This window comes from Sinohyriopsis cumingii, unplaced genomic scaffold (assembly GCF_028554795.1).
Source record: "Sinohyriopsis cumingii isolate HCF-2022 unplaced genomic scaffold, ASM2855479v2 utg000426l, whole genome shotgun sequence".
NCBI lineage: Eukaryota > Metazoa > Mollusca > Bivalvia > Unionida > Unionidae > Sinohyriopsis > Sinohyriopsis cumingii.
This window is the reverse complement of record NW_028315897.1, coordinates 7,898,849-7,923,908: the sequence shown is the minus strand read 5'-3', so window position 1 is coordinate 7,923,908 and position 25,060 is coordinate 7,898,849. Positions and strand designations below refer to the sequence as shown.

At 36.3% G+C, this 25,060-nt stretch overlaps 1 long non-coding RNA gene across 2 annotated transcripts; it reads left to right on the top strand.

Moving 5' to 3' along the window:
• The first annotated feature begins 1,593 nt into the window (after window positions 1–1,593).
• LOC149774137 (uncharacterized) lies at window positions 1,594–23,411 on the top strand. Of its 2 annotated transcripts, XR_016417016.1 has the most exons (9): window positions 1,594–2,200; window positions 2,716–2,837; window positions 7,114–7,325; window positions 9,913–10,027; window positions 20,280–20,405; window positions 20,750–20,839; window positions 21,691–22,546; window positions 22,742–22,848; window positions 23,301–23,411. It is a non-coding gene; the product is annotated as an uncharacterized LOC149774137 (long non-coding RNA). The 2 variants fall into 2 exon arrangements; XR_016417017.1 differs by lacking the exons at window positions 21,691–22,546; window positions 22,742–22,848; window positions 23,301–23,411 and having other exon boundaries at window positions 1,609–2,200; window positions 7,114–7,320; window positions 20,750–21,604.
• Window positions 23,412–25,060: the final 1,649 nt, after the last annotated feature.

Genomic DNA, 25,060 nt, shown 5'->3' with positions numbered 1-25,060 from the left:
AATAAAGCATAATCAGATAAACTAAATAAAGGAGGCCTAACGCGACCCAGGAAAAACACATAGAGAATAAAGAAGCGTGAACCTTGGATCGAGCGTAACCTACCTATCAACATCTTTAAAGACTATTATGAGGAACGACACATATTATCACTCGAATAATAAAATAGGAAATTATTTTTTTTAAACAAAATCTAAATAGTACACCATTCCATCGTCAAAATTAGAAAACCATAAAACAAATTAAAAGATACAATATAACATCATAAAGGAAGAAATACAACAGGGAAAGATATTTGATCTATACTTGCTGTCTCAAACATAAAGAAAATATAGCATACACACAATATAACACCATTACATATAGCAAACACTGAGACCTAGGCGACATATAGCAAAGGTTACAAAACATTTCAAGGGAAGGAACTTCGAGCAAGGTGAGGGAAACCAGACTCGGACGAACAACCCTTTAGATAACACTATGGAAACATAAATACCCCATCAAACATTCTAAAAACTAAATTTTTTATATAAAATTTTGTTTTAATAAAACGTAGAACACATCTGAGGGGGAAATACACAAATATAAAATACTTTTTATTTTTTTTTTGGAAATGGGGGCATCTGTCCGTTGCCCCCACCCCACTCCCCAAAAAGTGTGTGTATGTGTGTGTGTTATTATACCCATTACATTACTTGCAAAATATATACGGTGTTGACATTTTCGGCAAGAGGGAGACCTACCGATATTCTGCATATAATTATTTTAATGTTTTTCAGAGCGAGAGTATTGGGGCCTGATCTGTTCAATATATTTCTCAACTGATACAGCAGGTATAATCAGAGGCGTAGCTGGGGGGGGGGGGGGGGAGGGGAGTACATATGTCCCCGGGCGCCAAGGTACAGGGGCGCCAAAATGAGGCTTACAACGTTACATTATAATAAGTAAACAAGGGTAATATTCAAAAATGTGATTAAACGGGGAGGGGGCTGGGGCGCCAATTTTATAGTTCGTCCCCGGGCACAAATTATCATAGCTACGCCTCTGGGTATAATAGAGACCCCACCCCCCAACCGAGTTTGCCACAGAGCGCTCGTGTAATATACGGTTTAATACAAAATACATGATTGTGGGCAGGAATATACAAATTTTGGTCGATATACATGATCGTTGGTATCTATTCAAACGAGGGCCATGAAATACATTAGCAAATTCCTACAGTATTTTAAGGCAGGCGATTACGAATTATTTAAACCACGTTTTTCATCTGTCACAGATTTTATAATCATTTTGAAGTAGCTGCTTTATCTCGAGGAAAACGAGCGGTAAGTGTTATACAAAACAAAATCTTAATAGCAATTTGATCACTTTTGCGTCATTTGACAGTAAGAATAGTAATAAATAGAGGATAATTTCTTTTCCTACGTTAGGCCTAATACCTGGTATGTTTTTTAGTGTGGTACACACACAAAAAACAACCCCAGAACAACACTAACAACATTTTAAAAAACCCACAAAAACGAGTGCCGTGCCAAAGCCACGGGCTAAAATGCTTTATTATCATTTTTTTTTTTTTTTATAGCATCAATCACAAATTGAAATATATACAGTATTAGCGTTGGAAAAGAAAGTTTTCTTTTTGTTATATTTTTTTTCTCACCCTAGCGAAACACTTTCTGCAAATGACCTTAATAAAGAAAAATAATAAATTAACCTAAACCACTTTGAATGTCGACCGTATCTTTTATTTACACGGCATCATGCGCGGAAGAAAATACCAACTGAACCGGGATTTCAGACAGCAGATGAATTGAAGTTGATTCATTGAACATCATTAGCAATTGTACAATCAAACAGATGCAACAATGAAAAGTGGAACTATGACAAATCGAGAATGTTAGATTTGCGAAGGATTTATTCCGAATCATTGTCTGCTAATAGAGAATTCATGTCAGTTGCTGTGTCGGCGATGCTCACACAGCGCGCCGTCCAAATGTGAAGTTGCGTTTTGCTGACAGACATAACACTGTGCCATAATTTATCTGATGGGATGTAAAGAAGCTGCTTAAATTATAGTATTTAAAAGTTTCTTCATTTTGTAAGAGCTCAAGAAATTAATTCTGGTTTGAAAGACAAGATGACGGTAAAACTCAGAAGACGTAGCTGTACAGTACCGTTGGTGTTGGAGACATCATAATAAAGGTAACTGCGTTAACTTCGCTTTTTGTTTGGTAATTTGTTGGATATTATCTTTTGCTGATCTTCTTTGAGCTTGGAGTAAATTTTACATTCTGAACATTTTTATTTGCACTTATCTGCTTAATATGTATTGCTGGGATATCATATAGAATATGAAGTCAGTATAATGGTTCTATATTTTACATATTTGAATGATAAAAGACTGGTAAATGATATAATGATAAACTACAAAATAAATAATTTGCCCATTATCCCAAATATGTTAATTAAAACAAACATTGAATGTAAATTCAGTTATAATGAGCAGTTGTAAGAAGTAAGAAATAACATTTTATCCATTGAACCTGTTATGTGTTATCATCATCAGTTTTAAAATAAACACATGGAGACAAGTTTGCTTAAATTCTAAAATTAACACACACACACACACACACACACACACACACATGGTATTTTAATCTAATACAGAAATGGTGACATTGATATATGCAGACCAATAGTTTTTTTTTCTTCTACAGATATAAATTAAAAAGCCTAATTCTGAGAGTTTCACCTACAACATTCATGATGGGAAAGGGCCACTAATTAAGAGCTGACATATGTGGAAGAAAAATACCATCCATGTTGAAAAGGGCTAGAGGTAATGTGAGAAAACATAATTTATCAATCTTATTTAACATATTGTTGATATTTTATCTCAACTGGTCAAAAGGCTAAGTGGGTTTATGTAATGGTCCAGAGTGTGTTATTTATTTCACATCCCCTTCTGTCTTTCAACAGTAAGAAATTAGCTACTTTGGAGTCCATAGTTCTGATCAATTTGTTTATATAAAACTTGGTTTTGGGCTTAAATCAACATCTTGGATAAATCTAATAATGAGCAAAATCCAAGTATATACATGTGATCATGTATAAGATTAGTTGAGTTTTTTAACCAGCCTAAAAGCCATACTTCCACAATATAGGCTAAAATCATTAAGTTGTCCTTGAAGTTTGATGAGTGTTAACCATTAATAATAATAAGGTGATCTTTCATCTGAGTATGTTACCACTGCATGCAATATTTATACATGTAGTGCAGTTTTTACTAAACTTAGAATACATGCTTATATAAATGAGATCTAGATTGAAGAAGTGAAGATGCATACAAATACTTGAGGTTATAACCACTACTGCTGATTCAAGTTTGATCATGCTTGGCCATTGGGCTTATATAGTCAAGTTTCACAATGATGCTTATTATGAGTGTGATAAAGGTATGGTAGTGAAGTGACCTTGCATCTGATTGGCAGAGTTTCTTATGATTTGCACAACAGTGTTTATGATCCAATTTAGATCTGACTTGTTTAATTATTTGCTTGTATGTCTGAGGCTATAAGCAAAATCTATGCATATAATGTGGTGGTTCTACATCTCACTATCCATTCTTGCTACTGCTCTTAAAACTATTTCTCATTAATTTTATCAGACTTGGTGAATAGATTTATCTCATCAAGATATAGCAAAAGAGCAATTTTGTAAAAAAAATATTCATTCATATTAAACTCAAATTCTGCATCTGATTGGTTGACCTTGCAAATACTATAAGGGCTCTATTTCTGACAAAAAGATTATTTTGATCTAATGTAGCAGAAATGCTTATATGATCAAAACATTGAACATATTTGATGACAAATAAGAAATAGTTTTTCATGCAAATTTGATAAACATTGATAAATCGGTTCATATCATTAAAAGCTTGGAAGAGTTTGATTACATGCGAGACCATCACATATTAATCATTCTTTATTTAGAGAATTATTTTTGTCAGGATTTAGTAAAATATGTAAAATCAATATGGACTGGTTTTGTTATGTACAGCAACACTAGTTGTTTACTGAGTACTGAGGGAATTGGAGTAAGGCAAGGGTACATTGCAGTAGGTAACCTGGTTGACTTGATAACAGGATTTTAACACAAACATTTTTATCAGGAGTCTAGCATACTAACCATTGATTCACTGCAGATCCTGCCCCCATTAGTTACCTTTTAATACATAAAGCATTTGGGTTTTTTATGTCACAAATCCCATAGGGATTAAAATTAACATCATAGGTCTCACTGGATAGTTTCGTATTTTGACATCCCTCTAATTTTTAAGGTAGAAGGCATGAACCTAATTATCACAAGCCTAGCATTTATAAATTTACACATAAGCTAAATCTATAATGTGGTTCAGATTTACTTTGAGTTAGGCATGGAAATAGGTTGGCTTGTTGGTGACTGCCTGTCACAGTTAGATGAGCATTGGAGATCATATGCGTAACTTAGTCTGCAAATGAGCTGCCGACTTTTATTTGTGTCTGCTACAGAGGTAAATATAAAATAATCTTGATGGTAGAGGGGTGATGAAAAGTATGCTAATTTGTTATAGTACAAGTGAACTTTATTCAGTCATAAGGCACATACTGATTCTTTTAGTTGCCTTGTCACAGAAAAATATTGAAAATAGCTATTTCTAGTAAAAAATGAATGTAAAATGTACCTGCATCCTTTGACCCTACCAGAACCAAACTAAAAGCTCAAATTTGTGCAGCTGCTTTTGCTCATCACAAACATAATTGGGAGTATAACTGCTAACCCTACCCTCTAGCACACATTTAAGATCTTTAGAGTTTTTAAATACAGCCAGGAATTACATCACAATTAATACTTCCAGTTCAGTACCCACGAATGTGGTTCTAGTCTATTTTTAGAACATTTTTTCCTCTCTCATTTTGGTGGTGATTGAAGAGTTTTATATATGCATTTTTGGTAGGGATTTAAAGGTAACTGTTTATTCTTGATAATATAAGCTCAGGGTTTTGTTGTCTGTATGTATTTTGGTGACAGTGCACAGTGAGTAATAAGGCCTTGGTGATGATCCAGAAGTGAAATACGTGTTCTGGTTACATGCTGTTATGTTGACAGTCAATGATCTAAAAAAAGAGCAGGTCAACCTTTGACAAGAACTTCACCGTGAAGTCATATTTGAAGGTATTTTAGATTAACATATGATTTGCATTGATTGTCACACAGTGGAAAGGTCAGTACTGAGAAACAAATGTAGAGAACATATAGTAAAATTGTGTACTATGTCCTGTCAGGGCAGTATTAGAGCAAAGTTTAAATTGGTATAAAATCTTTATTATTAATGATAGACACATGAAATTTTAATATGTCATGTATATTGACTTTTAAAATATAAAAATGAAATTAAAAGTAAAAAATTAATTTTTATTTTAAAAGTTTTAATAAAATTTTAAAAAAATTAAAAAAAAATAATTAAAAAACCCCTAAAATGCACATATATAACATTTTTGGGAATCATATTAAATGTTATCAGCATGTATGTATTCCTACACCATATAAAAGCTCCAATGTTGGATTTTTGTCACATTTTGTCAGAGAAAATATCTTTGTAGTCAAAATGAGACCTTCATTAAAAATACATGAAGACAAAATTATAATTTGTATTGGCCATTCAGACTATTTATTAGGGGTCCAATCAGTTAATTTATGTGTTTACGATGGGGTCACTTCCTGAGTAACAAACATCTGCTTGTATAGCCTTCAGTAATTCTTTATAAACATAGTTATAAGGTATTTAGTGAGAGGACAGCGATGAAAACTTTATACTAGAACCTACTCAAGTTCTGTACTAAATCATTTTAAGCTGTCTGAGAATGAAATACAGGTCAAAGGGATAAAATATGCTTCCCCCAGGTATATTTACCCTTGGATGTAAGAAAAAAGCAAAATGATGTAAGTTGAATACAAAATGCATTCCATTTCATTGTTCAGTTAGGTTAAGATATTATTGGTGTAGTGCGGCATTGTGGCCTATATGATGTTATGGGAATTCTAATGATCCATCTTGCTTTATGCATTATTAATTACTAATACTATTTGTTAACTGACACTCTAAAGATTACATAAGAAGCATTCAAACAAATTATTTGAATTTAACTTTGTACATGGTTACATATCCCACATGTACAAATATCCATCCATTTTAGAATGTTTGGGATCAAAAGTTCACATTCAGTACATCATATAGGCTGACATTGTACTTATAGTGAACCTGTAAAGCACATTTATGGCTATGTGCACTGAAAATATCCCAAAATGTTATTTTCATCATGAATATGCCTATGTATGGTAACATATTTCAATTTAGTACTTTGACAGCGTGCGGTATTGAAACATCAGCTGATATCTGATTCCACTCAATCAATGAGCTTAATAATTGGTAACCAACACTCTTCAAAATACCATATAAATGTTCAAATAGATCATTTGAATTATGTTTGCACATTTGATCTTAACAAGTACATTGTATATGTCCCACATATGCAAATTTCCATCCTTGTTTACAAGTTTTGGGGATGAGAATTTCACATTTAGCTGATGATATAGGATTTATTGGTGCTTATAGTTGATTTGTATGACCACATTTGGCTGTATTCACTTGCAATATCCAAAATTGTTATTTCCCTCATGAATAAGAATGCTTATAGTAACACATTCTAATTTAGTACATTGTCACTTGACTTTCCTGTATACTGGTATGTAATAATGTTTACACCAATGATCAAACCTCACCACCTCAACATTGCCTTAAACTTTATGATACATAGTCTACCTGATTAGTTATTTAACTTGTAAATGGCTAAATGTGCTTCTAGAAACCTCATATACTTTTAGGATGAATTTAACACTTTAATACATGGCCATTGCTTCACATTTCTGAGTGTCACTCTGTCAAGTTTAATATTTTCCCCCATGCTTGCAACCTTAATGTTAATTTGAAATCACCATATCTAACACATTTTAACTTCATTTACATAGATCTTACTGTTTTCTAGAATTAAGTGAAACATATTGTATCTTTTCAGGTCTAGCCTGGTATCTGGAACAAAGTGTTAGAGTTGGATCAGCTTGGAAGCTCTCCTGAGTAGTCTGGTGGTAATAGCATGGTTTCATAAGGGCATGTGCAGTGTACTGCCATAAGTGACCAAGATTAGTTCATATCACCACACTGATATATGGCACCTCAAAGACATGGCTTAGGTTTTCATGAGAGAGATCAGCACCATTTTTCAGTAAGGTAGAACCTCCTTAGAAACTATTTTCCTATCCCATTGCCACCTTTTGTTGTTATCGACATTGAAATGGAATGCATTTTTGCTATAAAAGATGGTAGTGGTCCCATTAGAACTTTAAATCTGAATGTGCTATTAGTTATGGAAACAACTGCCTAAGTACCTGACACAATAAATGTGGAACATAGCACCTGTCATTGTTTCTTTAGTGTGTACACCTATATGCATCTGGACAGGCATATTGCGGTTTGCTGCCAAAATCACTATGAGCTATGATGCTTCACTACCCCTGGGAAAAATGTTATCAGTTATACAGACCCAAACTACCATTTGTTTTAAATATCATTCATTAGTCAACTTTTCTGTCTAAAATTTGTCAAACTGTGTTTTAAAACTTGTATGAAAATTTAAGTTTTCAATAAAATTTAGTTTTTAAAATTTAAACGTTTATTTAATTTGCCAATTAAACTGAATTTATCAACATTTGTAACTTTCAAACATATTTTCAGACAGGGCTTGTCTTGTATCACAATTAGGTTTTTACTGCATTGAAAAATTCCTATAATTAAGGAAGATATAGCAAATTTAGTTTTGGTTTCTCAAGAGCACTTGGACCAGAACTTGCACCCTGTGGAACACCAGCACTACATACTTTCTGACAGGTGTCACATGTTTTCCTTGCAAGGAAATTCAAAAAGACTTCATGTATAAAGTTGAAATAGGTATAGCATGCAAATATAAAAGTTTGACTAAAATTGGCGTAAAACATGGAGCCTGTCAGGAATTACATCACAATTAATACTTCCAGTTCAGTACCCACGAATGTAGTTCTAGTCTATTTTTAGAACATTTTTTCCTCTCTAATTTTGGGGGTGATAGAAGAGTTTTATTTATGCATTTTTGGTAGGGATTTAAAGGTAACTGTTTATTCTTGATAATATGAGCTCAGGGTGTTGTCTGTATGTATTTTGGCGACAGTGCACAGTGAGTAATAAGGCCTTGGTGATGGTCCGGAAGTGAAATACGTGTTCTGGTTACATGCTGTTATGTTGACAGTCAATGATCTAAAAAAAGATCAGGTCAACCTTTGACAAGAACTTCACCGTGAAGTCATCTTTGAAGGTATTTTAGATTAACATATGATTTGCATTGATTGTCACACAGTGGAAAGGTCAGTACTGAGAAACAAATGTAGAGAACATATAGTAAAATTAATTGTGTACTATGTCCAGCCTTCTAATTATACAAGTTTCATTACATTGGTCAATAATTAGTCACATGTGATGACACTTGTAACTAATCAAACCACAGCAACTGAGAACAGACTAAGCACTGATATTTATATGGTACAGTGGCAATATACAGTCTGTCTGCTGCAACACATGAAACAAACTGGAGAAATCTGAAAGCCTTGAATTTGACTTTATTTATCTGTATGGTAAAACAGAACCTGAGTTGAAAAGCTTTTAAAGAAAGTCCTTGATATCAAACCTAATAATAACTGCAGGAGTTATATTATGGATAATTAACCATTCTCTCAGTTTCAAACTGGGCATTCTATCCCATGGGGTTCTAAATGTAAACCAAGTGTAACTGATATCCTAATGAACTGTAAAGACCATAGCAGCACAACAGCAGGGGACCAGATATGTCCAGATCCAGAAATCATAGACCAGTTTCAAACTGATGATGAACCACATAAAAATTACACATCTGCTAGAACTTATGTTATGAAGATAACTTAAATTGCATTATTATTAATCCTCCTCCTCACATTCATCATAATTGAGATGCATCATATATGTTTTATTGTAAAATAGTTTATGCAACATAATTCAGTGAAGACCTTTGCTGCCAATTTACCAGTGAACCATTTGTTTCAATGAACATATTTTATGTTGTAACAAGTAGCATCATTTAAACATTATGATACACTTATCATACCTGTATATGAAATCTTAATACTAACACTTATACTTGCAATACTACTACTAATAAAAACACCTGCATTGATCATTTGATTATGTTCAATTGGACTTGTATCTAAATGATCACCAGCTGTATGAAAAGACATATTTTAATATATAGATATTGGATGGAATACTAGTTACCACAATTGAATAGTCATATGATAAATGATATATTATTTTAAACAATTTATATTTGCAGTGAAACATACTTTTACATTATTTTCCCTTAAATTTCATTTATAGAGCAGTATACTCTGCATTCATTAAATTACTGAAATGGTTAATAGTACAACAACAAATACTGCAACTTCCAGAATCACAAAAATCAAAAGATATAAACAGAAACTTCCCTACATGTATCAACAGTTGTCACTTAATAGACAGAACTATGAAGATTTAGAATAGGATGTTAACAAATTAGGTATTCAAGTTAAAAAGAAAAAAATACCAAGTAAGCTTACTACCAAAAAATCAAACAATAACAGTGAATTTTAGTACATTCCCAGGAAACAGAATATATGATTTTTCTTAACTTGATCTGATACATCTTAAATCTATAGAAAATGATTCATATTGTATGACTAAAATATTATGTAAACAAAAATTCCATCACTTTTTTCAGATGCAACATGCATACCCCAACCCATCCTTCTTGATCATAAAGTATACCAGCATTCCACTATAAGATGGGAAGCTGTAGTGGCTCAGTGGTTAGCTTTCTGGACCTGTGAAATAAGGTAGGTTCAAATTCTACCATCAGACCAACCTGGGTTAGCTACCATGGTGTGTCCTTGGGCAAGGCACTATACTTAAAGTGCCTTGGCACTAAATAACTTACTTGTGTTGGTTTACCATAAAAGGCCAAACCAAACACAAAAAAAACAACAACTTTAAAATATGAGTTTTGTCAATACTAAGTAAAGGAAAATCATACTGAAGAAATGTTTTTGTTAATACAGTTTAATGGATCTAAAAAATCTCTTTCTTCTGCAGGAGTTTAAAATGTTAAATGAAAAAGGTCATGGTACACATTGCTTTGTTCGTACACATCAGGCTCCGTAACCCATATCCAACTAAAAATTTTAGTAGAGTCTGAATAAAACATATTTTAATCTGGATGATAATATTCTTTCTCCATTCATATATTACACCACCAAGATTGATCCAAATAAGATTACATTTTACTATAACACTGAGGATGAGTATGCCTCTTAACAACTGACAAATGTGGAGAGAATGGAGTTAAACTGAACTTTGATTTCTTTTCAACCATAGCACAAGATGATCATTGATTATGAAAAAACCTGAATAAAGTTGGAGTTCATAACCATGACAGTCTTGATATAATATAAATTAAATATATTATTGTTGTCTTGAGGTATAGTTCTGTATATTACAATCTCACACAAGATCAGGGTATATTTTAGTACCATACAGTTAATTCGGGATTGTATTAATACCTATTCTGGTGAATGAACATTAAATAAGATTTACTATTTTGGAACCAGTTGCAATAAAGTTTACTAAACAAGAGAAAATATGACTTTACTATAATATCTAAAATGTAAAATCTGCAAACAGAATACTTGCTTGACTTTACACTTCAATTATTTATTTGAAATGAATTTATACAAATGGCATTAAATTGGGTTTCAGGCTGGTAATGACAATGGTAGTAGTGAATAGGGACGGTCTAGGGACTAGGGAACTTCCATGTTAAAAAGGGTATATCCACTCTGGGGACTATGTAATTTAACATGGGAGAAAAAAAAAATATCCATTCTAGGGACAAGGGGAATTTAACATGGGAGAAAGAAAAAAAACTATTCACTCTAGGGACAAGGGAAATTGAACATGGGGAATAAATCGTGGGACTGTCTTGGGACTAGGGGAAATGGAACAGGGTCGGGACCCTATTTTAATAAGGTCCCGACCTGATGGGTCTATGAAAATGGAACAGGCGAAAATTGAAACAGGGAGGGGTCTCTATTTTTTTATTATTTTTTAAACAAAAAAATAAAAAAGGGGTAGGCAATTGAAAGTCAAGATCTTTTCGAGAGATAGGAATGGCCCTGAAAAGGGCCTTTGGTTTTATGTTAATATACCCTTAACATAAAGGGCATCTGTGACATCTTCTTCTTGACCTTAGGCTGCGCCTGACTGCAGGACCATAGATTAAGACTCTTTTGAGGCATCCTTGATGCTCCACATAAGATTCTTCGCATCCACAGGCTGGTGTCTGTCCTGTGGATAACTGTCCAGTTGGATCGGACATACATTGGTATGTCCGTCCGGAACATCATCGAAGACACAAGCGTTGAAGATTGTACGTCGGTCCACATGTTGGGGTGCTGAGTAACAGGTGAAGGAATGCAGTGAACTGTACTTATTTATAGGGAGAGGAAGGATTGAAACGGATTGAGTTTGTTGACCAATCCAAACACGCGTTACAAAATTCAGTCAGCCCACGTCCAATCCGAAGAGAGCAGTCTGTGACGTCACATAGACTATATAGATTCGCTAGCGCCTGTGCGCAGTCAATCTAAGCGACAGTTTTTCAACATGACGGAAACTCAGAAAACGATCAGTTTGGGTGCACTGATGGTGGAGACTACCCAAGGGAACCCAGACTTACTTTCAGAAGAGGTGAATTGGGATTTTGTGGATTTTTTTACCTTGCAAGAATTTGTTCCTGAACCTTCTTCACCTTCTCCTTCATTACCGTACATGGAAAATCTTAGACAGAGACAGAAAGAAGAATTGGAGAAATTTATACAACAGCAAAAAGGAAGCGGAACAAGCTTTTCTCCTACAGCAACAGCAGCAAGAAGAAGAGGTAAGAAAAAAACAACAAGAAGAAGAAGCAGCAGCAAAGAAACAAGGGTGTCAAAATCAAACGGTCACGGTACTGTTAGACATTTTAGCGGAGTTGAGAAGTCTGAAACAAATGTATCAGACTTCTTTATTACGGCTGAAGAGAATACGACCTTCCCAAGCTAAACACTCCAACCCTGTGACTACGCCTACCGCACCACCCTTAGTGATTTCAACGAAATCATCATCAACAGTACGCAGTCCAGAATTAGGCCTTGGCCGTGGCAAAGGCTTAAGACAGTTAAAGTTGATTGTTTAAACTCACCCTTTACACCAAAAAAGGCCCTTTTCAGGGCCATCCACGTCTCTCGAAAAGAGATAGACTTTCAATTGCCAATAACTAAAAAAAATCATTTTACCCAATAGTACCTGTCTGTGTATGAGTGTGCGTGAGTGTAGGTTCCTATTTTAAAATCAAAACCCAAAGACACTTACCTTTTATAATTAATTTATTCTTTTATAAATATTTACAATTCACAATTCACAACACAGCACTTTAAAAAGTTCATAGACTTATTCTGTCTCATTGTTCACTCTCTGTTTTTTTAATTTCTTCACCGTCATAGTCTTTTCCTCCTCTTCCTCCTCACTTTCTTCCCTTCTTTTCTTCTTCTGTTTCTTTTTCTTCACCTGTCTGTTTTCTTCCTCTTCTTCTTCCTCTTCCTCTGAAGAATCCCTCTCTTCTTCTGACTCCTCTTGTTTCTTTCTTGGGCAGTCTGGTGACCAATGTCCTTTTTCTTGACAATAATAACAGGTATCTTGACTTTTGTCCCTTCTAACCCCTTTTTTTTCTTTTTTGACGGTCTGGACACTCTGAAGACCAATGCCCTTTCTTCTGACAGATATAGCAAGTATCTTGACTTTTATCTTGAAAGGAAGGAGAGTAGTCCCTCGGCTGGTCTGAAGAGAATTTTCTAATGACCCCTCGCAAAGCTCTGATGAAACGTTCGATCTTGGTAGTCTCTTCCATCGTTGTGCTCAGTTTGAGAGTGAAATGAATAGTGAAAGGACAAGACACATACCCTTTATATACGCTGGTCTGCTATGACTATAAATTAGTCCATGGTGTTTAAACTTTAGTCATTTGACTTTTTGCTATCGAGATGAAATGATCCACTTCATTTGAGAAGAAAGAAGAAGAAAGTAAGAGGCAGAAACGTGATCTATCGCCTCGTACCAGGGCTGAAGTCTTGGCACAAATTCATGCCAGTGATTTTGAAGAGGACATGAGTGAACCAGAATCCAAACCCTCTAAACAAAGTTTACCACCCTTAGTCAACCCTGAATAGTACTATGACATTCGAGAGACGGAAAAGCGTCCCTCTAGAAAATTTAGAACTACGGCTTACAAATACACAGTGAAGTTTAAAGATTTCAAGTCTGAAGTACTGTTAGAGAAAGCAGAAGGGTTCATCACCGACATGTGGGATTCTTTGCTCACCACACTCAAGCGACAATGTCAACCCAAAGAAGATGATCGCTTGAGACTTTCCATACAACATGACGGCTTGAAATCCCCTGTTTGGATCGAGTTTAGCAGCCCTGTAGAATTGACCACTTCCAAAGTCATGGACAAGATTCAACACGTGCAACAATCTAATCACCAGTTTGACATCACCGATGGAAAAGCCACACTGGACATGACCCACGTCTCTCCTCCTCAAGGGACCGGACAATGCAGAAAGACCTTATTGGTCAACAACCTTCGCATTACCAAAACAAGTCTTGTCCAAATTAACAATTTTCAAGACCACATGTGTTTAGCCCGAGCCATCATGGTGGGATGAACCTATGCCGACAAGAACGACACGGTAGAATGGAAAAGAGCCTGGGAGAACATTCGAAAATCGAACCGAGCCAAACAACGAAATGAAGCAGAACTTCTGTTACAACAAGCATGCCTGTCCAAAGACACATCCTGTGGCATTCCTGAGATGCAAAAATTGCAAGATGCCCTAGCTCCACGATACACCTTGAAAGTGCACCCTCAAGAAGTGCGCGGGTCTCTGTTGTTTCGAGGGAAAGACTTTAAGGATGGAAAATACATTCACCTCTATCATCACGATGACCATTTCGATACCATTACAACTATCACTGGATTCCTGGGATACAAATATTACTGTGAGAAATGTGACTTATGATGGTTATAATAATCGAGAGCAACACAAACATTGTGGATCGAAATGCTCAGGATGTTTGGCCTCTCAACCCTGTCTGAGCGAAGGGCAAGAACCAGTGCATTGTCCTGCTTGTCTGCGCACATTTGTCAGCCCTGCCTGTTACCAACAACATCTGAAGATGCAAGGTTCACAGAAGAAATGTGCTTGTCAACTCCTGAGATTGTGCCCAATGTGTGGACAAGGTCTATGTATCAACAGTACCAAGGCACACGTATGTTCAGGAAAAAAAAAATGTCACATATGTCACTGCATCGTGGACTTGGAACACCAATGCTACATGCAAAAATACCAATCCCAACCAGAGAAAGAGGATGGTCACAAGAAGAAGAAAGGCAATTTCATCTTTTTCGATTTCGAATGCATGCAAGAGACCGGTATTCACATTCCTAATTTCTGCGTGGCTCATCGAGCGTGCGAGAAGTGATTCAAGAACCTATCTTGAGTTATTGCCCTCACTGCAGTAAGATTCCTGGAGGGCGTGAACAAATCTTTCAAGGACCAAACACACTAGCCGATTGCACACAATGGGTCTTAGACCCCATCGACAAGACGTGGAGCCAAGAGGACATCGAACATTATTATGGAGAATGTCATCACCATGCCACGGTGATGGCTCATAATTTCTCCGGATACGATGGACAGTTTCTTTTGAGATGCTATACGGAACGTGGCACCGAGCGTCCTAAAGTCACTTTGAACGGAGCCAAAATCATTTTCTTGCAAGTGGGACAAGTGCAGTTTAAAGATTCGATGAGCTACTTAGCCATGCCTTTGAGTCGAATGCCTAAAATGCTTGGAATGACAGAAATGGCTAAAGGGTACTTTCCACACTTTTTCAATACAGAAGCCAATCAACACGCCGTTCTACCCCATTTGCCTCAGGCACACTATTACGACCCTGACAACATGCGTACCGAACGAGAAACTTTCTACGCTTGGTACCAGGCTCACGCCTCCGACCCTTTCGACTTTCAGGAAGAAATGCTAAAGTATCGTCATTCCGACGTGGACATTTTACGGCGATGCTGTGGAAAATTTCGAGAACTGTTCATAGAACACGGAGGGGTTGATCCTTTGAAAGAAGCTTGCACCATTGCCAAAGCGTGTTCCTTAGTCTACCGACAACGATTCATGCTTGAAAACACTGTGGCTGTCATCAGTCCTCAAACGACCAACTATGTCAAACGTCAATACTCGGTCAAAGCCCCATGCTGGTTGCATTACTTGTGCGACAAGGAAGACAAATGGATTCAGCATGCCCGCAACGGACAGGGCGAAAAGATCATCGGAATGCATTCGGTCGATGGCTGGGACTTAGAAAACCCCAAGATCATGTACGAGTTTAACGGTTGCTTATTTCACGGATGTCCCGTCTGTTACCCTGACCGCGGCACTAAAAATCAGTTCTTACAACGAACCATGGAAGACTTGTACCAGGCCATTTGTCAGCGACGCCTAAAGTTAGAACAGGAAGGATACCAAGTGGTGGAAATGTGGGAACACAAATACGATCACCGTTTGAACACCGATCCCGAGTTTAAACGCCTCATGGAAAGTTACCAGTTCATGGACCCCCTGAACCCGAGGGATAGTTTGTACGGAGGAAGGACCAATGCCACCTGTTTGCTGTACCAAGCTGATGAAGAGAAAGGAGAAGAAATCAAATACTTGGACGTGTGTTCACTGTATCCCTACGTGTGCAAATATTGTTGCTTTCCTGCAGGGCACCCACAATTGTTCATCGAACACATCGACCTAAAAAACATTCGACACTACGAAGGCTTGATCAAGTGCAAAGTTGTGCCTCCCACGAACCTATACCATCCAGTCTTACCTCGCCATTGCCAAGGCAAACTTATGTTTCCTTTGTGACGTACCTGTGCTGAAACGTGCAACCAAGATCAACCTTGTCATCACACCCAGGAAGAACGGGCCTTGACGGGGACATGGGTCAGCGTAGAATTGTTCAAAGCTCTGAACATGGGATACCAACTGTTAGAAGTGTACGAAATTTGCCACTTTCCCAAGACACAATAATTCCACAAGGGTGACCCCACGCAGAAAGGCATTTTCGCAGACTACGTGGATGCCTTTTTGAAACTGAGCAAGAAGCCAGTGGCTATCTGTCCTGGTGTCACACTCCCGAAGACCAAAAGACATTCAGAGAGAAATTCTGGGCACAAGAAGGCATTACTTTAGATCACATTGAGAAAAACGAAGGCAGGCGATCGTTTGCCAAAGTGATGTTAAATTGCTTGTGGGGTAAAATGGCACAATGACCGTGTTTACCCAAGACGGAGTATTTGACCGAACCTTCCCGCTACTTTCAGATGATTCACAACAAAGCCAAATTCATGAAACACGTGGACGTCGTTCGTGAGGATTTGATCTTGGTGAATTACGAAGAAGATCTGAACTTTGTAGAAGATGACCCCTTTGGAAATGTCATCATTGCAGCTTACATGACAGCTCATGCTCGCTTAAAATTGTACGAAGCTTTAGAACTGTTAGGGGAACGTGTCTTGTACTTTGACGTGGACAGTTGCATTTATATCGATCACCCGAGTCAACAGCACCCTGACATCGAAGGAGACCGTTTAGGAGCCTGGACAGACGAGCACCCCGATGACAAGATTCTAAGTTTCGTCAGTGGTGGTCCCAAAAATTACGGCTATGAATACTGGGACAAACAAGAAGTGCACACGAAGTGTAAAGTGAAAGGACTTACTCTGAATTATCGTACCAGTCGAGTGGTCAACTTTGGCGTATTGAAAGAAGCCTTGCAGTCTAGAGAAAGTGACCACCTATCAACCCAACAAGACTGTACGTTTACCCACACACCACATCATCAGTCGACCCTTGGAAAAAGTCTATCAAATCGTGTAGCAGAAGTGAGTGCGGCTTCCCACCCACTTTACTTTGCCGTATGGACATGTCGGTATAAAACATTGGTTGTAAGAGGATAGCCACCCACCAGAAGGATGACTTCGCCACGGCAAGAATCGAGTGAGAAATCCAGCGAGAACTCCAAGTTCAAACCCTACCATTTTCCAGTCTTCTTACCTGACTATTGTGATTGTGCCCGTCGATTGGACATGTTTCAAAAATGGCCTACGGATAGGGAAGGATTACCTTCTTCGTATGTTTTAGCTAGAACAGGATTTGTCTACTTCGGACCTGAGTCAGGATTGGGATACGAAGTACAGTGTTTCGCTTGCGGACTGAAGTTACGAATGGATCTATGTATCTACAAAGATTCAGCTATTCTGGAACATACTCGATGGTCTCCGCACTGCCCTTACCTTTCAATGGCCTTTCCACCCATTAAACTACGGTACAATTATGACGGTACCTTAGAGACGGTACCTTCCAAAACTAGACGTAAACACATTGCATCCTATTTCATTGTTGTTTCTTTTCCACATAATAGCCTATTTTTTATAAAATGTTAAACTTTGCTAATCTTTTTTCAAGATCACTTTAGTTTGCAAAAATATATCTTGTCATTTATTGGCATTCTACATTGAATTTTGTAAACTAGCTATAAACCTGACCTAATTACTCAACGTAACTGCTGACAGAAACAGTCTACAGTAAATGTATTTCATTTCTATAGCTCGATGGATAAACATTACATCTTTTAAAGCTGTGCACAGAATAGGCCGACATATCACGAGTCAGGAAAACATGGGGGTGGTATCCCCTGTGTCCAAAATTAATATCATTTTGAATAGAATATTCTAGTGACAACTGCCTCTTTTCAAATGGTAAGCATTGCTTTTTTTTTATTTTTGTCAATCTGTCAAATTTGGTATGCATTTTGCTTTGATATTTGAGATGGAAACCTTAGGTGCATAGAAATGTCAGACAGCATTGTACATCATGGATGGTGTCCAACATACTTTTATGATCATAAAACAAAATCCCATTGTTTTAGTTATGGCCACTGATTTAAAAAATATTCATCCAAGCTAAATATAATAATAATAATAATGAGGACTTTGTATAGCGCCTAATCTTTAGAAGCTCTAAGCCCTTTGCAACATTAGACAACATAAAAACATACACAATGATATGATTACAAAAACAAACACCATGAAATTAGAAAACATAAAAAACATGCTGAGAATATTTAAGGTAGTTAACATTATTAAGTCATTAAGTTTGTTTTTGCAGTCAGAATAAGTAGTTTTGAGAGCACTCTTGAATGCGATCACTGCGTCTTTGTGTCTAAGTTCAGTGGGCAATTCATTCCATGTTGCTGGGCCCTGGTATGCAAAAGAATGCTGTCCATGTGACTCTGTTTTCATAGTGAGAATAATGAGTATATGATTGTCGGAAGAGGAGTGTAAGTATCTTGCTTGTGTGTACACATAGGTGAGGTCGGATAGGTATGTTGGACTAGAGTCTGTTAGTGAAACGTAGCACAGAGAACTAATGTTGTGTTTGATTCTGGATCGAATGGATAGCCAGTGTTGGGTACAGAGCAGCGGGGAGGTGTGCTCTGATTGTGGTACTCTAAGTATGATCCAAGCAGCTATGTTTTGAACTTTTTGAAGTCTTTGCGGTAGATATTAAGATGAACCAGACAGAATTGAGTTACCATAGTCCAGTCTTGAAAGTAGTAATGAACACACAAGTGTTTTAGTGGCATCAACTGAAAGATATCTGAGAATGGAGCTGATGCGTCTCAGCTCAAGATATGCAGCCTTGCATATGTTCATGACATGTTGGTGCAATGTGAGAGTACTGTCCAGAGTAACACCTAGGTTTTGTACTGATTGTGTGAATTTAATGTTGGTGTTGCTGATATTTATTGTGTGAGGTAAAGGATGTGAATGAGAAAGTCTTTGTGCTGTAATCAGAATGGCCTCAGTTTTATCATCATTCACCTGCAGCTTGTTACAAGTCATCCATGATTTCACATCAGAAATGCACATCTCTACACCTTGGATGGTAGCATCAACTTCAGTTGGGTGGCTAGATTTGTATATTTGGGTGTCATCAGTGTACAATTGGTGAGACACTGGATGATGATCTATGACACTTGAGAGCAGCTGAGTGTATAGAGTGTAGAGAACAGGTCCAAGAACAGACCCCTGTGCAACACCACAACATAGATCAACTGGGCTGGAGTGTAATCTATTTGCAGACACAATTTGTGTCCTGTGGCAAGGGCGATATGCAGATTGTACATTGCTAAAAAGACTGTTTGAATTCAGACAAGATGCAAGCTGGGATTGAACAACCTTTTGTAAGATTTTTTATATGAATTGGAGATTAGAAACCGGGCAGTAGTTCTTTAAATCCTTATGGTGTAGTGTTAGTTTCTTCAGCAGAGGTTTTACAATGGGAGTTTTGAAAAATGATGGAAATTATGCTGATGAGAGAGAGGTATTAATAACATCAGTTAGTGAAGGCAATACTGGATCTAAGCACTCAGGCAGCAGTAATGTTGGAATTGGATCAAGTTCACATGACTTTGGTGCACTCTAGGATGATTACTTAAAAATGCATTTATTGGTGGTGAGAGACTAAATACATGACTTGATACTTGTGTATAGCATTAATTGGAAAGCTGAAGATTAGTAATCTTTTGACATACATATCTTAATTGTACCATTTAATTTACAAAATTCAATGTAATTTGCATTGGTAAAATGTGTAGCACAAGAAAAGTCATTATGAATCAGAGATAAATCATATTTTTGTTTTGTCTGGAGCTTGACTAATTTATTGCACATTTCTGTACACTATTTTGTCTTTAATCCAGGATTATTCACTGCATTCGGATGCATTTCATGGTGAAAATTCACCAGCTGGATTTAAAAGTGGTGAATATTGCTAGTGATTGTTCTGCAAACCCTGTATGTCACAAGGAGTCAGTGTATTCAAGGACTCGTACAGTATTTACAAGTTCTCATTGACATTTCAGATGAAAATGAAGAACTGAAAAAAGATGAAAATCTCAAGTGGAAACCTTTCTGGTCAGCCATCTCATCCAAAACCTCCTGAAATGGAGAGTATTTTGCAGACTCCAAGATTTCCTCTTATCCTGCTGGTATGTTCTATTTAGTTTATCTGGTCTCTTTTTATTTTTTATCAATTGCTTTTATACCATGCCACAATTGGAAATTCTTTATCAAAAGTATGTATAAATTTCATCATTTTTCTGTCTGTTTAATAAGATGTGTTTAAGAGTACTTACTTACTCATGATGCTGTATATATGAGATTAGATGTTTTGTTAAAAAAGAATGCATTTTGTGATATATTGTATCACTGCTTTATATACAGTGGTCATTGCAACCAGTATGCATTTTGTTTACATGCCAAAAAATCCAGTCTGATTTCTTTGTTTCTTTTTTACTGCAATTAAGGAGTAGTGATAATCTTTATACTTTAGCTGCATCCAGAAGGACAACACCATCACCATCCCCATCCACTCTGGAGTGGAGAATATAAAGATTTCTCTCTGCCAGTTCCTCTGCAAGTAGTAAGTATTGAGGATGGAAAAAAATGTACATTATAGAATAATGAAACAAATACTACAGGTGTTGACTTTTATATAATCTCTTATTTCATTTACAGCTCTCTAAATACGAGTAGGTCAATTATACACTGTATTTATGAATTTAATTCTCATCTAAGGTAGTAGAACTGTTTTATGTTTGACAAAATGTTGGGTAATTTGTGGCCATACACTAAAAACACATTTTGTAGCATTTAAAAATGCTTATGTTCAATGCACGTAAAACTCATTGGTTTGTTGTCACTTCAGTTGATAATAGTCTTGTCATCTTGTAGACATTTTGAATGTTAGTGTTCAATGCTAAGGTCATATACATTGATTCAACATCAAACTTTGTTTGCAAAATGGAAGATTATGACATGAAAGCACAAGCTCTTGTAGCTTAGATACTGTTATTTCAGAACATTGTGAGATGTTAATTAATTAAATTATAGGTCATAAAACATACTGTTCAAGACTTATTTGTGCAAATAAACAATGAATTGTTTTTCATTGATGTGTCGACTGTTCATCATTCCATTGGTTTTTTTTATTTTTCTTTCTGATGTATACCATTGTCTTGTGTAAGTCAGACGCCTAAACCATCTACATTGAATGCAGACTTTACAGACACCAGCAGTGAAACAACATATCCAGGGAATAAAAAAATAAAGGATAATGGGAAAAGTTTTCATATAAACTGTACAAAAACCATGTATTTCATTCCATAAATATATTTCATTGTTAAACCCATGTTCACTGTACAGATCTTTTTAAGGAGTTTATAATAATGATCTTGATCTTTCAAAACTAATGTCATCACAAATCTGTTACAGATTTCCAGTTCAATGTACTTATGAAATTGGACACAAATATTGAGAATTTGTTGGAGCAGCTGGCCCTCCAAGTTCATACACAAGGCCCAGACACAGAATATAGAGAAGAAATTCTTGCAATGCCATGTGATTCAGTGGAGGAACTAGAGGGCCTTTGCCAGAGGTTGGAGGAGAATCCCAAACTCTCCAAGAAGATGGTAAATTGGGGCTTTATTTTCTATTTAAAAAAAACTGTTATAACCTTTATTTGCTGTTGTGAACCTCAATATGCATTATACAAGTTCTGCAGTGCCTGTATAATTATTTTTGGGGGTGGGGTGAACATGTAGTGGTCGGCTGTTTTGTCTTACGGATGTAGGCCAAAACATGTTTAGAGATGAACATGTAACAGGTATTTTACTACATATACACTATTACATATTATGTGGCTACTTTAATTCAATCCTTGAGTGAATGTCATTTATGAAGTTAATAGATTCACGGTGGTTAATTTGGTTTATAATTGCTATTAGTACATTGTGTTGCATAGTTAATGTTATCAAATTTTTTTCAAGTTAGAGAAATTAAATTTGCTTGCAAAACCATGGCAAAAAATAACTATATACAAGCATATTTTGTCACATCGATCATGAAATACTACTACTAATAATAATATCAAAATCAAAAAATAGTAATATTATTATTATTATTATTTTCATATATGCTACTTGAGCTCCCTTGGCAGGTTTACAATTGGGGATAGTGTCTGCAGGATGATGAAAAAGCTTAAAACAAAAAGACTGGCCAGAGTATAGTCCAAAGGGACGTAAAGGGAAAAAAGCATTTCAAGAGCTTGTGATATGTCAGGTTTTGATAAGTAAGTATGGCTTGATTTAAATTGTGTTTTTCATGTGACTTGCCAGAGATTTTTAAATGAATTGATAAAGTAACTTGAGACCACATTTCAAAGTACATGTTTTAAAAATATTCCATTGATTATTGCTGGCATTTAGAAAAATGCAATGCAACCTTTGTTGTGAAACTTTTTTAAAACATTGTATTACTCTTGCAGAAGCCTGCTTGAAAACTAATGGCAAAGCAAAGGCAAATGGAATGGAAGAGACCATATCAGAGACCCTCAAATATGCACCCAACCAACGCAGAATGATAAAAAACAAGGTAATCCAAATGACTCTTATTTCATCAACATTGGATTCAGTGTCGTCTTTTAAAGCATAGTATTTGCAAAGTGGATGCATTTCTAAACTGATAACAAAATCAGCTTATCCTATTGCCCAGGACTATCAAAGCTAGAGTCCAGCTAACTACAATATGCATATATCTTGTCTGATCGGACAAGTGCCTCCATTTGGAATTTTTATTCATATGAAATATTTGGATGAAATAAATTTATCTTTGTGCAAATTGATTGCACCATCCACTTGCCAGAAATGATAAGTAAGTACAAAGTTATCTTGTATCATGGCTTAACGATAGTAAGGGAAGCACAAGTGCAGTGAAGAAAATTTCATACATTTTTATGATGCTGATTAACATGACTTCTGCATATGTAACTAGTGCTGAGATGATATGACTTTATTTAAGCATTACAATTTTGTTTTAATTTGCAGGTGCCTGAGCAGAAGAAGTAATAGATAAACTTTACAGTGGAGTTGGAGACTGATTCTGATTCATAATCTTAATTAAATCTAGAAAATAAACATTAAAGTCATATTAAAATATCTGTTGTATTGTTTCCTTCTTTCATTTTTCTCTTAAAAACAAATGTCTGAACCTTTAGTCTGTAAATTCAGTGGATTCCTTATCAGCCCATCTACTTTTACTTTACACCATGCTACTTTAAAAAAAAAATGAATTATCCCCATTGGGGTAGGTCCCCCCAACCCCCCACTCTACTTTGTCAACTTACCTGCCACATTTAAATCTAATGGAAGGCCCTGCTGTAAAGCCTGTTAGTAAAACTACCCAACAAGAGGATTTCATACATTTGCAACTCCTAGGTGGATGGTAATGTTTTCATTTTTGTAATGTAGATTTGGACATTCTTGCCACCAGTATGGAATATGTGTTTCAGAAACACAAGCAGCTTTCATCAGATTTGCATATAGGTTTTATATGTTGTGAGTATGTTGTAGGAAGTTTTTTTAAATAACATCATATGAGATGATGCCAGTGGAAATGGCAGAAAAGTGTCTGTATTGTTCACCAACTACACCTTGTTCTTACAAAATGTGGCTGTTACACATTCCCATGATGATGTCACTGACAGCCATCAGTGAGGAATGCCCCAACAAGCATAATACAAATTGCTTCCATTGTAATTGTTACAATTCCATTCTGACCACTCCGGTGTCCTAGTGGTTAGAGCGTCCGCCTCAGAAGCGGGAGGTCATGGGTTCAAACCCCAGCCAAGTCATACCAAAGACTTACAAAAATGGTATTAACAGCTACCTCGCTAGACGCTCAGCATTAAGAGGTTAGTGTTAGGACTGATCGGCCTGGTGTCAGGATAATGTGACTGGGTGCAACATCATACTACATGTTTGCAGCATGATGCCCCAGTGCTATACATCACTATAAACTGCCACACTGCAGACATCGTAGCAATATGACTGAAAAATTATTCAAGCTACGTTAAAAATCCAATCACACACACACAATTCCATTCTACGATCCAGAACCAACACTAATTCCGTACTACAGTTCTTGCATTTCAATCCAATTTTGCTTTTGAAATGTAGTGCCACTCAATTCATAATGAACCCATTCATTTCAAACACTCGCAACTACATATTATTCCTGTCTACAACTGAAAAATATCTATATAAAAAAACGTGTAACTGTGTTTTATGCAAGGGCATGGAGATGCACAAAAACTTGCACCTGAAGCTTGAATAAATCCCCGACTGTGGATAAGACTTTACCCATCGATTACCCCAGCTTGGGGATAAATTCCGACCATGGCGATTTATTATATATCCTATGACTGCTCCAGTTTGAGGGCAAAATGCAAGCACATCCCTAAAAAGATAACAAGTATAGCGGCTCTTTACCTTCTGTAAATGCCACTTGAGCTTCCTGATGCTGTTGTATCTGCCATTTGACAGAATCACGAATGTGGATATATTTCTTAATTGCCTCTAGTTGTTGAGTTAGTTTAGCTGTATGAAATTCCTTTGTGCAGACTCACTCATTATTAATATTACAACAGTGATTTAATTACACATTACCTGTCAGCACACCAATGATAAGTCAGTTATTTTATAACACACCAACAAGCTTGCCCCTTGCACCCCCCCCCTTTTTTTTTTATTTGGGCACCTGTGGACATGAATCTGCAAGGCTCAAATTGTCATTTTTAATATAAGAT